The following is an 18,101-nucleotide window of genomic DNA, read 5'->3' as shown; positions in this document are numbered from 1 at the left end:
TAAGTACATTCACTAAATTCATGGTGTTGGACTATATGGATCAAATGATCTTTTTCAGCACTATTATGAGCCTGACCAGGTCTACAAAACTGCATTCTGATGAAGATACACACAAGCTACCAGACCCTGAAGAGCAATGTGGGCAAGAAACCATGGAAAAAAATCTGACTAACTTGAGGATGGAGTCTATTCTGGCTGTGATAACCATACTAGTCATAGTGCATTTTCTCAACACAAGAACATCTGCAAATGCTGGAAATCCAAAGCAACACACACGAAACACCGGAGGAACTTAGCAGGTCAGGCAGCCTCAATGTAAAAGGATAACAGTCGACATTTACTCTTTTCCATGATGCTGCCTGGCCTGCCGAGTTCCTCAAGCATTTTGTGGATAGTGCACTTTCTGTCTAGACTCAAACATGAATGAGCACCTGTGTAGTGGTCGAGAATACCAACAATGCCCGAACCTTTCAAGAGTCAGAAAAAGAAAAACAATGAACAGGTAAAGAACTTAAAACACCTCTTGTAACCACTAATTTTAACTAACCACGAGAACAGTAATTGGAAAAAGATAGTAACAGCTGACATCGATATAATGAAACTGAGAAGATATTGTGGATTAGCTTTCCATTTGAGGATGTGGCCAATGTATGCTGCAACACCAGAATTCAAGTCCGACCTCATTATAATCCAATCTAACAACCACAGAATTACAATGGAGAAAGTAATCCAAATCTGTGGGATTCAATAATCTTTTGTCATCCAAATCTATTATACCCAACAGAATGCTGCAAAATTACAACAGAAAATTCACTGGGATCGAACGACTGAAGGAAAGTCACTCTAAACGTTTGCCTAAAACCTTCTGTTTCAACTTGGCAAAGATATTTTAATGTCTAATGTGAATTACCCTAAACATACACAAAAGCTCCACGCCACTTTTTTTGGCCTAAAACAAGTTCAAATTTATTCTCATTCAACCGTATACATTTATAACACCAAACGAGACAACTTTTCTCCGGATCAAGGTGCACAACACAGTACATTTAACACAAAGTGCCTGTACAATACTAATTAGAAAATAAACAGTGTAAGACTAGTAGCACTTCAAACATGATGAGGTCTGGGTGGAGTAGTCGCACGGTCTAAGGGAAGAAGCTGTTTCCTATCGTAACAGTTCATGTCCTAATGCTACAGTACTTCCGGCCCGATAACGTGGGTGGGGGGGGGGGGGTGAAAGATTGTTGGAAGGATGGGATGCTAAGGGCCCTGCAGAGGCAGCACTCCTGATAAATATATCTGATGGGTGCGAGAGAGACCCCGATGATCATTATTGTAACACTGCTTCTTAAAGTTGCACAAAGAGTAACAACAGCAGATGAGACATACTATTTTATTTTATTTACATGGAGATACAGTGTGAAACAAACCCCCTCCAGCCCAACAAGCCTGGCTGCCCAGCAACCCAACTCTTTATTCAGAATTACTTAACGATTGCCCAATCAGAGGATAAATTACAATGACCATTTAACTTAATTACCAGTACATCTTTGGACTGTGGGAAGAAACCAAAGCTCCCAGAGGAAACACGCATCCTCTTATGGAGGATGCCAGAATTGAATTCAGAACTCTGACTGGCCAAACTGCAATAGCATCACACTAACAGCTACACTGCCATGGTGCCCCTTCTTATTTATTCAGAGATACAACGTGGAACAGGCCCTTGTGGCCCAGTGAGCTGTTCTGCCCAGCAACCCACCTACTTAACTCTTGCCTAATCACGGGACAATCACAATGACCAATTGACTGACATGGTTCATGGGAAGAATGCACAAACTCGTTACAAATGGCACTGGAATTGAAGTTTCAAAGCTGCAATGCCCCGAGCTGTAACAGTGCTGCGCTAACCACAATGCTACCATTGTGATGCTCACGTAACAACATCACTGGTTTTCCCCGTATAGCTGCACTTTGGACATTGTTGAGTATTCAGCCAGTGAAGAGGAGCTGCTGTTTTTCAATATTAAAACTCACTGCAGAAGAACTTCACATATTGCACACCTTTTGATAATAATTTGGCAGCAGTTTTGCACTGCAAAAAGAGTGCCAGAAGAATGAAAATGCAAAGCTCGAAGTATATTTATTATCAAAGTATGTATTCACTATAAAACCTTGAGATCGCTCCTAACAGGCAGCCACAAAATGAAGAAACCTAGAAGAACCCATATATAAAAAAAATCCAAATGCCCAATATACAGACAGGAAACCATAGAAAAAGACAGTCGTACACCCAATGTGCAGAGAAAAAAAAAAAATCACATTGCATTTTAAAGAAATAAGTTTCCTAACAGATGCTGAGACAATATTACTCTACAACGGATTAACTGCATGTTCAAAAAGTGTTTTATTTTAGTGTTTGTTAATAGGTTTTTAGCCCAGTTTGTGTGAGATTTATTCTTTAAATGCATTTTTAAAAATTGCCCTGAAAGAAGTTTAGTTTTGGAGACAGTATGGTACAAAACAAACTGTCACATGTTCAATTACTGAACTGCTAACTCCTCTGCAGAAGTTCCCATTGTCAATAATTGCCTTAAAAATACAACAGAATAGGTTACACAAAATTTAATTAAAAATTATTGAATGATATTTGGTCTCATCATCCAGAAACTTCAGGACAAAATTGTTTAATTACTAGGCTAACCAGTACAATTCAAGTGAGCCTGTCCAAAAGAAACAGCTCCTTTTCCCAGTACTGGTCCAAGTGTCCCTTGAATCAAAACAGCTTACTTCCACACTACACTTTGAGCCACAAGTACAACTCTCCCATCTGTGTGACACCCTAGCAATTTACAAACATTTCCGGTCAAAATACAGGCATTACCACCATTGTTCTTCAGCTTGTTAACTTAGACCTTGGCTCCTTAAACTCTCTCAGCTAAATCCTTTTGTTAATTTATTTCTTATATTATTGGACCATAACACTGGATTCTAATGCTTTCCAGTCTCATGGACATGTCCTGTCAGGCAATACACCCTTTGAAACACACTTTTGTGACTCTAGAGAGTGGCTTGTGTCCTCCCTATTCCACCACGTCCACTGTCTTTGTGGTCAAGGAACAAAACTGAAAACTAATTTTATAGGCCATTAAGTGCTATAATGCATTGCATATTACAGGCAGTTTTCAAGGATCAAGCTGCCACTGAATATCATGCAATATTTTCATAAATACAAAATATTAATTAAAAGTAATGAAATAAACAGGACTCTGAAAGGATTTGTAGAAAAAAATCCTACAAGTAGCAGCAAATACAGCTCAGTCCTTCACGGGTAAAGGACCTCCACCATCCAGGACATGCTCTCTTCTTGCTGCCACCATCAGGAAGGAAGTACAGGAGCCTCAGAACTCACACCACCAGCTTCAGGAACCGATATTACCCCTCAACCATCAGGCTCTTGAACCAGTGGGGATAACAATAACGTGACTTCGTTTGGCTGTGTTCATGTATGGTTGAATGACAATTAAACTTGAACTTAAATAATTTCATTCAATTTCACTTGCTCCATCACTGAACTGTTCCGACAACCTTTGGACTCACTTTCAAGGAGTCTTCATTTCATGTTCCTTATTTTTATTGCTTATTTATTATTACTTTTCTATTTGCATAGTTTGGTGTCTTTTGTACATTGGTTGTTTTTCCATCCTGTTGGGTGTAGTCTTCCATTGATTGTATTGATTTCTTGGATTTAATGAGTATGCCTGCAAGCAAACAAATCTCAGGGATATATATGGTGACATATAGTACTTTTCTCTAAGAGGACCATAACCTTGTCATAAGGTTTGGAGGCTTGCATGCCTCAATGACCTAGGAGCTATGTTGGCTAGAGTCAGGGCCTTGTGCTTTGATTCTTGGTAGGGTCACCCATGCCAAGCAGATCAAAAGGTAGAGGCCAGACTAAGAGGGTCTACCTGTCCTCCAGGTTCAGGGGTTCAGCTCAGGGCTCACAACCCTGGCTGGTCAAAAGAAAATTGTTACAGAAGCAGCAATGAAAATGGAGGACCTTCATTGCTGCCTTAAGCACCAGCGGCAGGACGGACAATAAGTGAGTAACGTGTACTTTGATAATAATTTAACCTTGAACGTCTCTGGTAGTTTACCAAGAATATAACATATGCACAACTTATTAATAGAGTCCCAATGAAGAAATTATTGCATTAAAATTATGCAGAAAAATATATTCAGTAAAATTTTATACCAACTACCTAGTGGTTTTCATGTTCTTCCTGTTTTCTTGTGATATTACAGGGGTACTGGTGTTGTAAACAACTCATTGATGTAAATATATTTTATATTTTACCTTTAATCTGATATAATTAATATTGCAGTTGTGAGGTAAAAAGATACCAACTATACACATTTCCAGTTTAATGAAATAGTCTTTCATCAGTATCCAGATCACATGACCAATATGTACCTTTTCTTTAGTATCAATTTTTAGTTTTAAAAACGCATACAAGAAAAATACATTTTTTTAATTCAATGAAATATTGAAGCACAGGTTAACAACACAAAGTAGGGCTTGGACTGAATTTCATATGACAATGCAGTGGATTCCAGTTAGTTTGCTCCATCAGTTAATTGGTGTAGCCACTTATTTGGGACAACTCTTAAAGAACAAAAACTGATCAATAAAATAGCCAGGATCCTCTTTGTTTATTTGGGACCCTATGATCGCTTAATTGGGGCAGGAGACTGTTGCCAAACAGTTTCGAACTTGTAATAAACACAAAGAGCTGGAGGAACTCAGCAGGTCAGGCAGCATTCACATTTTATGAGTAATTAATGCAGAAAATCAGGTAATTGCAAAGGGTTCACAAACTTATTCTTGCAACAGTATATATATTCACTGTCTGATGAACCAGTTAGTTTACATTCAAGTTAAACTTTCAACTTTTTTCAAACTAAAATCCCTCCTATACAACTTTGGGCATTTTACTACATTAAAGAAATCCAAGCTCAGATCAAACTTCCAATTTTGGTGTGCCAAGTACTGATTTTATTTACTGCTTTCATTGGAGCAAAGCTCCTCAACATCATCTCAATCACCAAACAAATTCCTTTTAAGAAAGATGTACTATCTTTCTATGCTGTAGGGACACAGTTTGCTTCTGATAAAATTTTCACACAGGAGGTTGTGAGATTAACCTGGATCTTCCCACTTCATTGACGTAGGAACATTTCTGCCTCTGAACTAATTCCTTTGGTCCGCACCAGCTAAATAACTGCGCTAGTCCACAGAAAGTTACTTAGTCAATGATAGTAATCAAAAGGCTTAGTTCTTCTCACTGTTAAAATAAACCTTTATGTTAGTGAGCTCCTGATCTTATTGATTCAAAGGCATCAGTTGTCCTGCTTTTCTACAGTGGGAATTTAAAATTCACCCGTGCTCATACCAAGGAGATTAAAGGCTCTATTTTCAATCTAACGTAAATTTGAAAGCTAACAGGTATAATATTAAAAGTGAATGGATCATCTTTGTTTAGTGTTTAATAATTTGTGGTTTCTACAGCAAGGATTCCTTGTATAAAATCCACAATGACGGCTCAACTATAAATTAGAAGATCAAGTTTGACTTTATGGTAAGGTGCCATCTCATAATGTCAATTCAAAACATTGCTGTTATTCACATGTTTAACTGCACCCTTGGCTAACTTAAGACCATAAGATATAAGAACAGAATGAAGCCATTTGGCCCTTCAATTTTGCTCCACAATTTCACCAAGGCTGATTTATTATCCCTCACAACCCCATTTTCCTGCCTTCTGCCCGTAACATTTGACCTCCTCTTTAAATATACTCAATGACTTGGCCAACAAACACAGTCGTCTCTGCCAAGGAATTCCACAGACTCTCCATCCTCTGGATAAAAATATTTCCTACTCATTTCTGTTTTCAAGGGACGCTCATCTATTGTGAGATTGTGCCCTCTGGTCCTACACTCTCCCACTATTGGAAACATCCTCTCACGTTCACTCTACGTTTCAATGAGATCCCCCACTTCCAAAGTCCTTCTCAACTCTGATTTCTGAATTTGCTCCCATTCAGAAAATAGTCTACACCTTTATTCCTTCTACGACAGTGCACGACCATACACTTCCCTACACTGCACTGTAGATACATTGATTCTTGCCCCAAGGATACTCTCAATAAATACACTGTCACTCTGAAATGTATTAGTTTATGCTGATACTTACATTTTAAATGTTTATGTTAATTAATAAAAAATGAATTTTATAATACATGATCCATTGTTTTTGCATAAACTGGTCTTGTTCTCAATCTCTCATTGTCCTTACTGCTGATGCTGTCATGATCATTATCTTAATTTCAGTCAATACCCCGTTCGCTCGTTATGCGCCGCGTCAAATGACGTGGGTGACTGTTGCCTTTCCAAGACCATGACTATTCTTGGTAAATTTTTCCTACAGAAGTTTCCTACAAAAACTTCTATAGTTGTACCGTGGAAAGCATTCTGACAGGCTGCATCACTGTCTGGTATCGGGGGGGGGGGGGGGGGGGGGCGGGCTACCAATCTTGGACACTAGCCTACAAAGTACCCAGGACATCTTTAAGGAGCAGTGTCTCAGTAAGGCAGTGTCCATTATTAAGGACCTCCAGCACCCAGGACATGCCCTTTTCTCACTGTTACCATCAGGAAGGAGGTACAGAAGCCTGAAGGCACACACTCAGCAATTCAGGAACAGCTTCTTCCTCTCTGCCATCCGATTCCTAAATTAGACATTGAATCCTTGGACACTACCTCACATTTTTTTAAAAAAAATATACAGTATTTCTGTTCTTACACATTTTTAAAATCTATTCAATACACAATTGATTTACTTGTTTATTTATTATGTTTTTTTTTGAACTGCTGCTGCACATGCCAGATGTCACATGCCAGTGATAATAAACCTGATTCTGATTCTGAGTCGAGTCTGCTGTATCATTACATCATGGCTGATCCACTTACCCTCTCAGCCTCATTCTCCTGCCTTCTCCCCATATCGCTTCATACCCTGACTAATCAAGAATCTATCAACCTCTGCCTTAAATATACCCAATGACCAGGCCTCCACAACTGCCTGTGGGAACAAATTCCACAGATACAGCACTCTATGGCTAAAACATTCCTCATGTCCGTTCTGGAAGGACGCCCTTCTACGCTGAGACTATGTCCTCTGGTCTTAGACTCTCCCACCACAGGAAACATCCTCTCCACATCCACTCTGTTGAGGCCTTTCAACATTCGATAGGTTTCAATGAGATCACCCCTCATCCTTCTGAATTCTAGTGAGCAAAAGCCCAGAACCATCAAATGCTCCTCTTATGACTAGCCTTTCAATCCCACAATTTTGCATTAGGATTTTGATAAAATATCACAGAAGAAATTAGCATGCAAAATTTAAAACACATGTAACTAGGGATAAATGACAGGAAACAGAAGTAATAAGTGAGGCTTTCTCAGTGACTCGAGGGTACTACAGAAGAAATCAGAATTTGGTGAGCCCCAGCTGATAGCAATATATATCAAGAATTTGGATGAAGAAATCAAGTATGTTTTTTTTCTCTAAGACAATGATATGAAACTTAAATAAATTGGAAATTGTGAGGAGGATAAAAGAGACTTCAAAGTAATTTAGTAAAGTTATGTGAGTGGACAAATAAATGGTGTAAAGACCCATGTAGATCAGTAAACAGCATAATGTAGATCGGCTAATGGCAAGGATCCATGGCATAAAAAAGATCACAAACCCCTGATGAAAATAAATACAAGAGGTTACAGATCTAACACAAACACTATTATTTCAAAACAGAAGTGAATAATGTGCACAGTTACGATGAAGTTGCTGGGAACTACAAAGTTGCTCTATAGAGAACCTATATGGACACAATGGGCCTGTAAGCAGCAAAACTAATCCAAAATGACAACAATTACTCGAGCCTGCGACCACCAAAGGGTTGTTAAACTTGCATCATGCACTCTCAGCTCCAATGAAATGATTGTTCCAAACAAATACTTTATTTTGATCCTTTATTAGTAATTAACAAATATACAATCTTGAAACAATGAAGTTAAGCAAACCTAAATGTAAACTCAGCATTATTCAGCAATATTAAGAGGTCAGCAAGGATATGAGCTCCGCCAGTCCCAAGCTACAAATAAGCAAGAATACGCAACTTATTCCCTTTGCTTTAACCACACCCACACTAATGTGATTAGTTACCACAATAAATGTGCATCACAGAATACAATGCAGACAGAGAACAAGTACATGGTTCCTGCAGGGCCAAATAGCCTCCTTTGTGCTGTACTGTTTACATGAAACATACAAAATTCTGACAGGACTCATCCGGACAGGTACAAGCAGGAGATTTCCCCTGACTGAGGAGTCCAGAACAGGAAAAATGCTAAGTCATTGAGTACTGAGGCGAAGAGATCTACCATATAGGGCCACAGAAGCCAAGACACTGAATACATTTAAGATACATTTTCAAATACAGAACACAAAAGTTTAGAAAGAGAGCAGTGTGGTATTGAGATAGAGAATTAGCCACAATTGTATTAAATAATGAATGCGCTACCCCTGCCTCTACTTTCCATGCTTTTTAATGGATTAAAAGGATAGGGAAACACATTTTGCAGCATTTCTGATGAAAAGCCATTGATTTGAAATGTTAACATTATTTCTGACTTCACAGATCCCACCTTACCTTCTGGTATTTTCCCAGTATTTTCTACTTTTATTTCAGATTTTCAGTATCCATAGCAACCTGTTACTGTCCAAAGAATGTGTCTATTAAATAAATATCCATAAGATATAGGAGCAGAATTAGGCCATTTGGCCATTTGGCCAATCAAAACTGCTCCACCATTTCATCATCGCTGATCTATCATCTTCTCAGTCCCAATCTCTTACTTTCTCCCCATATCCCTTCATGCAACAACTCATCAAGAATCCATCAACTTCTGCTTTAAGTATACCCAAAGACTTGGCCTCCGCAGCTGCCTACGTCAACAAATTCCACAGACTCACCACCCTCTGGCTAAAGAACTTCCTCTTCATCTCCATTCTGAGGCTGTGTCCTCTGGTCTTAGTCTCCCTGACCATAGGAAACACCCTGTCCACATCCACTCTATTGAAGCCTTTCAACATTCAATAGGTTTCAATGACATCACCCCTCATCCTTCTAAATTGCAGTGAGTAGAAGTTCAGGGCCAAATGCTCCTCATGTGACAAGCCTTTCAATCTCCGAATCATTTTCAATAACCTTCTTTGAACCCTCTCCAGTTTCAGCACATCCTTTCTAAGATAAGGGGCCCAAAACTGCTCACAATACTTTGATAATAAAGCAAGAACTGACCCATCAAGTCTGCACTATATTCAAAATGATTGGTGTATCATGAAAGGCGTTCTTCTTTCTATCTGCTTTCTAAACCTCCATCACTCTCCCACTCACAGTCTACCATACACAGATCTGAAACATTGTACCTCTACAATTCAGGATAAGCTGTATATACTCAGTCTGCTTCAACTCCAAGGATCAACCTTACTTACCGTATACATTTACATATTTTGGGAACTTGGTGCGGTGTGTTGGCACAACATGCAACAAAAAAAATTCAACAATTAGAAAGATTTTCTTTATATATAGGTTTTGGTTATAGAATGGATATGGAATAAAATGTGCATAAATACCAACATGCATTTACAATATTAGCAGTACTGTAGAAGGTATTTTAAAGTGTTTACAGTGACCAAGTTAATACGTTAGAATGGCTGATCAGATTAACTGCCTGAGGAAAGGAACTTTTAAGATTTTTCAAGAGTTTAAAACAAACATCATTACTTTAAAACGAGTTAGCATTCTGAAGCAGGATGTTCAACACTTCCCTTCCAGGTTCTTGACCTAAATGGCCTTCAAGAATAATAGTTAGGAAGCATCTAATTGTCACTTAACAATACAAGCCAGAAGCTTGTCAATTGGTTATCAATAGTTGGGTGTAACTTCCAGAGGAAGAGGCAATATCTCATGTTGCATTTTTGATCCTTTGTATATTTTTGTACATTTCAAGATATGGACTAGGTGGAATTTTGATCCAACGATACAAAAACGATACATTAATTACCTAATAGTTCAGCTGGAAATTTTGTAGGTTCAAATTTAGATTTTATAAGCCCAGCTGAAATAGTGTACCAATATTTTAAGCTATTTCTGCATTTGTAGTTGCTATTCAGAATCAGAAAAAGGTTTACTATCAGTAGCATGTGTCATGAAATTTGTTGTCTTTGTGGCAGCAGTACAACACAATATATAATAATAGAAAAGAAACATGAATTACAGAATATATATTAAATAGTTAAGTTAAATAAGTAGTGCAGAAATAATAATTAAAAGTAATAAGCTAGTATTCATCGGTTCAAAATCCATTCAGAAATCAGTTGCCACTTACTTGGTCAAATGTCTTTACAGTAATTGTTGTGGCACTTTTGTGGGTTTCATTTGCAACACTAACAGTATATGATCATTTATATTTTGCAAAGTGAGAAGAGCCGATGGAAAGAAACAATAAGTAGGTCAAACTTCATTGTGGGTGTTCAGTATTCACCTCAAAATTATCCTGATACCCAAAATTAACCACAGAATTACATCCATTTATCAGGCAGCAGGGAATATCCAAAGGAACAATGTGATAGCAGGTCATTTAATGAATGCAATAGGTGACATTTTAATGAGTTAAATCTGGGTAATAAAGCATCAAAATCTTAGCATTTCACTTTCTGAGATGCTGCAATATAATAAACTTTATGGAGATTAAAAACATTAAAAGCATGATCACCCATATTTGTATTTACAACTGCCACAATGATACACAGGGACTGAATTTAAGAGGAGGGAGGTTACATTGCAACTGTACAATGCATGGGTGACGACTCACCTCAAGTGCTGCATGAGTTCCTGTCTCCTTACTTGAGGAAAGACAGAAGCCTCGGGGGCAGTGCAGAGGAGGTTCAGAAGGTTGATTCTGCAGAGGAGGGGGCAAAGCCGATGAGGAGAGATTGAGTTATCTGGGCCCATACTCACTGTAATTCAGAATGAATGGGTTTCTTACAGAAAGACATAAAATTATGAAAGGAATAGATGAGACAGAGGCAGGAAAGTTGTTTCCACTGGTAGGTGAGACTAGAACAGGGGACACAGCCTCCAATTACAGGAGAAAATGCTTTACCCAGAGAGAGCAGAGCAGGCTCAATGCTCTTATTTCTTATATTAAAAAATGTAGACAGCAGAAATTGTAAAAAATTGTATTTGTTATCCAAACTTCAAGACAGGTATTCCACAACAAATAAATGACAATAGTGACTACTTTGAATGTAAAATGGGGGAGAAAAAAAAGGCAGCAATTTTCACACATAAAGTGTGCTAAACCAAAATGAAATAATCAGAAAATCAATGCTTGACATTAGCAGAGGTCTGCACTTCCTTGCATAGACCAAATCAGTAACAAATCCCAAACTAAACTGCATTATTGTGCTAACAGATACAACGAGGCTGACACTGCCAGACCAGAGACTGCAACTTTCCAAACTTAAACACACTGCAAAACTACAAGAAGAGTCTTTGAACACAAAAATAGGCCAATTTCCTTGTAACTACTTTATTCACACCACATTTGTTTCTCCTTCATAAAGTAGCTCTGATGCTTAACCTGTATAGTCTGTACTGAGCATCCATACATACATTCTTTTACATAAACAGTGGGTTCCAGTTTATTGGGACACCTCAGGACTAGAACATTTTGACCCAATTAGGAAGTTGCCCCAATTAGCTGAAGTTTCTGGAAAATAGTTAAAGAGGTATTGAAAAAAAGTCAAACTGAGTAAGAAATTGTGTATGTAAATAAATTACAGAACAAATTAGAACACTAGTAATAATACTGCAGTACTATAACATTGTGTATTAGTTCCTAATACTTATGGACAGAGGAATTCATCCACATTGTCTTCTTTTAACTGTAAATTAATAAAATCAGCATAGACATCTATTAAAGCTAATGGACTGCCTTCATACAATATTGTCAACAACCACATCCTTCAAATTCTTCATAGTTTCTAACATGTAATGAAGTAGTGAAATTACTTCATTTTCACCCCAGCCATTTCTGGCATCTCCAAGCCTGAATGCTTGAAACCGCAGTGAGTAAAGCAGTTCTGAAATGTCTTGCTGCTTATTTCTCGCCAATTACCAGTGACAAAAGTCACTGTATTTTGAACACAAACACACACAACTGATGCAATTTTAAAACTGTTTGGTCAAAGCACAGTAATTGTGTCTAACAGCCATACAACTGCACCCGACTAATACTAGTTAGAAACTGTTCGGCAACAGCCTCCTGCCCCAATTAAGTTTCATAATGCTCTACATAAATGAAGGCTCTCTCTCCCTCCCTCTCTCCCTCTCCTCTTCCACCCCCCCCCCCCCCCCAACTTAATGGTGCATTACCGCCTCCTTCTGTTCCGGAGTATGCGATGGACTCACATTCTAAATCCCTGCACCCAATTGCACACATACACATACCCTAACCTACACTTTATCCTCCCCATCCTAGTACCCTATTTCTGTTTATCCATCATATCCTATAAAAAAACCCCTGTACCCCTTAAGAAAGCAAAAAATACCCTGACCTGTGTTCTCTCACCCATGCCCAGCAACCCTTTTAATGTGAATTCCTGCACCCCCAATTCCCTTAGATTAATTCTCATCACCTCTCTCTGTATCCCATACTTCCTGCAACTCAGAACTACATGTTCTACTGACTCTTCTTCCTGACATTCCGCACACAATCCTGTCTGGTATTTCCCTATCAATTTCAATGTTTGGTTTAGTGCACAGTGCCCCAGCCTTAACCTAGTTCACACAATTTCCTCTCTTCTGTATCTACTTCCTACCCTAGTACCTGCAACACTTTTTTGTATTTGATACAAGTGCCTCCCTTTCCCCTCCCTGTCCTATCTTTCTTGCCACATTTGGTTAATTTTTTCCCCAGATTACACACTTAACCTCTGCTTTACTGATACTAATGTGCATTTCTAGATTTTCTTTCTTTATTGCCCTCTTTGCCAACACATCCACCCTTTCATTGCCCTTCACCCCAACATGAGCTGGAACCCATAGAAATTTAACCTGACATCCCTGATTTGCAACTCTTGTGACTGACTGAAGGACTTCATGAAGTACATCTTACTGGCTGTTTGAGTGAGAAGACCTTAAACTTGCTAGTACTGAAGATGAATCTGAGCATATCAACGCTTTGACTAGTTTAGTTTTCTCCACCCAACGCAATGCAACCAACACTGCCATCATCTCCACTGTATACACCGCTAACATCCGATGTTCTTCTGCTGACTGCAATTGCTTTTGCTGGTATAGCCACCCCAAACCCTGTCACTCCTGTCTCAGGTTCCTTAGCACCATCTGTATAGACCTGAGTATAATCACTATACTTTTCCATCACATGACAGTTAAATGCACTTACCAAATCAGTTTTATACTTTCCTTTACAAATGCCAGTCTATGTCAGGCCATACCAGCTTCCATGGAGCTACAATCGGATAAACTACTGAAGGACTTATCCTTAGATCAAACACTCCACATGATCTAGCAATATCATTCCCTACCCGACTAAAGTTTTCCCTCTGAAACCTCCCATTTTTCCAGGACTCCTGCAACACTCCTTTAGCAGGGTGAGAATCATTGTGTCCCTGCAAATTAACCCAGTAGTTTGCCATCAATTGCATCCTTCTTAATTCCAAAGGCATTAGTCCCATTTCTACCTGCAGGGCTGATACTGGTGATGTTTTAAAAGCCCCACTGCACACTCTCAAAACCTGAGCCTGAATCACATCCAGTTTCCTTATAAGAGACTTGGCTGCTGATCCATATACTACACTTCCATAATCCAACACAGATCTTACTAAAGCCACATACATTCTCTTTAATGCTGAACAACTTGCTCCCCATTCCCTACCAGTCAAACATCTCATCACATTTATTACTTTTTTACATTTCTCCTCAACTTTCCTGATATGGTCTGCCCATGTTAATCGTGAATCAAATATAACTCCCAGAAATTTAAATGATCCAATCCCATACATCCTTAACTTCTTCCCTACTTCAATTCTTTTCCTAGTGAAAAATACAGTTTGTTTTTTTCACTGAAAATCTACATCCCCAATCATAACCCCACTCTACCACTTCATCAATTGCTCCTTGTAGTTTCCTGATTATATGCTCCATGTTCCTGCCTCTTTTCCACAAGGCCCCATCATCCGCAAACAGTGACCTACCTATATCCACTGGTACCAGCCATTTTCTCAATTAGATTTTGATCTTTAAGTGTTGTCCCAAATAAGCAGCTGCCCCGATTAACTGATAGCCCAATTAACCAGAATCCACAGTATACTTGTTTGCAAATTACTTTAATCAGGAGAAAGATACCAATGAATTAAATTGTCTCTTAAAACTTTCCAAAGGGTTTTTTGTCCTGAAGAATCCACTTTCATATCCCCAAATGCTAACTTATTACCAGGAATAGAACCCAACTTTTCCAACAGAACACTATCTAAAAAAGAGATATATTTCACTCACTAAATGCAACTGCACAGAAAAACTGGCAGATATTTTCTGATTTTCACAGCAAAACTATTTAAAGCAATTTCCATATCATTATTCAATGCTATTTCTGACAGAAAGGAACAAACCAGGAACTCCCTGTGTGCAAAAGTTCCAGCCCAAAACTACGACTTCTTCGTTTGCCTCTGACTCATCAAAAACACCTGATATTTTGCTGATAAAACATAGCAACTTCTACATAATGGCATTTCTAACAGAGTAAAACATCCCATTAACAGTTCTGTAATATTAATCAAACAAAAATCCTAAGGCTTAAAGAAATACTAAGATAGATGACCAAAAGTCATCTGAAAGAGGAATATTTTGAGGAGACAGTTGTAGAGGAGGTATTTAAGAAATTAATTCCAGAACTTTTTCCAGTAATCTTATGAGCCAAATGTTAGCAATTTGACAATTATATATACTCATTAGACTTGACTAATTCATTTTCTTGTGGCTACTCAATAAATCCAATAACTTTTTTTTTGTCTTGTTGGTCTTCCCTCTTACTGTGTGACACCTGTCTGTCCCTTTATTCAGGAGAGCCTGTAGTATGTTGAATTGTTGGGTGAATGATTAGTTTTTTCATTCATGGTATGAATGATCATGGTTTTTTTCTCGAGAGCTTTGCTATTGCTTGATTGGTAGGTGCTGATGCTTTTTTAGCTGAAATAAGTAGGTGGGGGGGGGTCGTTGCTTTGCTGCTGCTTCTGCATGGGAGGGGGCAGTAGGGAGCTTTGAACTTTAACGTTTTTACTATCACTCATTCTCTGGGGCACTCTTCTGTTTTTGTGCATGCCTGAACAAGAATTTCAGGTTGTATATTGTATACATTCTCTGATATTAAATGGAAGTATTGATTCTTTTATGGTTATTGGATTTATTGAGTATGCTCATAAGAATATGAATTTCAAGGTTGTATATAGTGACATACATGTACTCTGATAATAAACTTATTTTGAATTTTGGCTATCTTCCAACAAAATACTAATCAATGCCCTTACATATGTGTTTTAAACTGTGCTATTCATTGTACAGGGTACAACATCTGAGCAACCAACTCCAGCACAGTTTGTTTGTCCAGAATTCTGCTTAAATTACAGTAAGTATATTGAAAATCATAAGTTAAAATTCACATTGGTCAAATACAATTTAAGGATTATGTTCGAGACCTTTCATGAGTCCTGATGAAGTGCCTCAGCCCAAAATGTCATCTTTGCGTAGATGCTGTCTGCCCTGCTGCGCTCCTCCAGCATTTTGCATTTCTCACTCTGGATTTCCAGCATCTGCAGAATCTCGTGTCTAATTTATGTATATTTTTATGCATTAACTTTTGACATCTGTGACTCCATGGTGCAATACGTCCAAACCCTGTCACCCGATCCAGACCACTCCACATCAATGACCCCGTACAGTAGGCAAAAAGGAGTTATTATTAATTTCAAATTAGTTAATTATCTTTGGTAGCCTGATTATAAAAGCACTCACATTTGTTCTCTTTTCTGCACATTCCTGCAGGTTATCAACATTAAACACAAAGTTTTGACACCTTAATATTAACTTCCCTTTTGCTCTTTCCAAACAGAATCCATACTGTAATCGTTTAACTTAACATAAAGCTACAATTCTCTCCCATCTCTAGTTATTTGAGAACTACTAAAATATTTATTTTCCTTCAAATATACTGAAGGAGACTTTATTGTGTTTTATTGTTTAAATATTCTAATTTCATTTTGAGTATAAACGATTAGATTTAGTTGATATCTAGTCCAATTCAATGTACTGTTTTATTGCAAAACAATAAGACCCAATCTCAACCTACTTATGAATGAAAGGTTTGAACATTCTAACAAAACTCAAGGAGAAAAACTAAAAGCAACTTATTTTATGTAATATAAAGTTAACTGAAGTCCTTAGATGACAGTCTCCAAATCAGAATTTGTATAATTACTTAATTATTGTAATTGAGATGGCAACTGGCTTTAAATGGATTAGTAACATTGTAGAAATAATGGTGAAAGCAGTTATTAAACTTCAGTAATATGAAAGAAATCGAAGTGTTTAAATTAAAGATGCTTTTGTGTACTCAAGAGCTAACTTTAATGAGTATTCATGATTGCTTTTAAAATGGTCTGAAACAACACAGTGATTTTATACGAGTGATAGAACCAACCTACTCAAATATCGCACACTGCAGATCTAAAGAATTGCATCTCAAAGATCTGAAACTCTGTTACAGCTTTCACCATTTATGAGGGAAGGGGGAAGGATACCCTATCGACCACAATGGATTTCAACACTTTGTATTTTAATCTAGCTTCATTCATTTCGTGTCCCATCACCCATTTTGCTTCAAACGTGTAATCTCTTGAAACGGAGCCAAATGTTAATTAAAAATATGCAACAGACCATGTAACCTTTCGGGTATGCTTTAGCATGGTTGTGCGGAATATTCAGAAAAATCGCAACTCCGCACAAGACATCGAGATATTTAACTTTTACTCTGCCCTGTATTCTGTTGATGGCGAATATGATTTCAGGAATAAAAATAGTTAAGCAAAATAATTTTAAAAAGCGATTGAAAGAGCCAGATGTTGAAAGGATGAAAACTGTAAACAAGACAGGGACACTATAAATCGTCAAGCGAGCAGAGGATCTAGGTTCTTACTGTACAAAGATTGTTTTATTACAGTTCAGTACACAATAGTGTACAGTGAGGAAAAATATCCCAACATTACACAAAAGATCTACTTACGTTTAAAGTGCTTGTAAACTCCGCGCAGGGGAATCCCTTTGGTTTCCATACAGAGAATTGTTATCCTGAAAACTAGCGACCAAAACACTGCAAATAACGTGGCTCCCGTCATTAAAAAGAACTCCCATGTCGGAAGAGCTATCGGTCAAGAAGCCTCCTCCTCCTCCACCCCCCCAGCCCGGATCCTGCAGTTTGGGTTGGAACTCACCGGTGTCCTGCTGCCTGGAGCCCGGCGATCCGTTCCTTACGGCCAGAGCTCCGAGTCACACGAAAGCCCGACCGCCTGCTCCATCATTCGCCATGACAGATCGTGAGGAGCTCTCACCTCTGACCTCTCACCTCCCCCACTCCTCCTCCTCCTCCTCCTCGCTCACAGTCTCTGCCCCTCCTCCTCCTCCTCCTCCCCCCCACCCCCCGCGCGCCCACGCGAGGCCCGGTCGCGCGTCTGGCCCGCAGCCGCGCGCTCATTGATGTCACCGCCTCATTTAAAATACCTCAGAGCCCGAACGCCGACGGCTCCCGAGTCTGAGTCGCTGATTAAAATTGATCCGGCTGTTAACGCTTTGACACCGATTACAATGCATACGCATCCTCCAGGGCTTTTCGATTGTGC

At 38.6% G+C, this 18,101-nt stretch overlaps 1 protein-coding gene across 10 annotated transcripts in view; it reads right to left on the bottom strand.

Annotated features, from left to right (window-relative positions):
• The window catches only part of LOC132383529 (homeobox-containing protein 1-like), a 71,064-nt gene extending 52,963 nt beyond the window's left edge, over positions 1-18,101 (bottom strand). For 7 of the 10 annotated variants that reach the window (XM_059954625.1, XM_059954630.1, XM_059954627.1 and 4 more), the window contains exon 1: positions 17,697-17,809. The gene's annotated coding sequence lies outside the window, so the exon portion shown is untranslated. Of the gene's footprint in view, positions 1-10,999; positions 11,087-17,696; positions 17,810-17,982 lie in introns of those variants that run through there. The other 3 variants (XM_059954628.1, XM_059954626.1, XM_059954629.1) reach the window with 3 other exon arrangements.

Source organism: Hypanus sabinus, chromosome 30 (assembly GCF_030144855.1).
Source record: "Hypanus sabinus isolate sHypSab1 chromosome 30, sHypSab1.hap1, whole genome shotgun sequence".
Classification (NCBI taxonomy): domain Eukaryota; kingdom Metazoa; phylum Chordata; class Chondrichthyes; order Myliobatiformes; family Dasyatidae; genus Hypanus; species Hypanus sabinus.
This window is presented reverse-complemented; position numbering and strand designations above follow the sequence as displayed.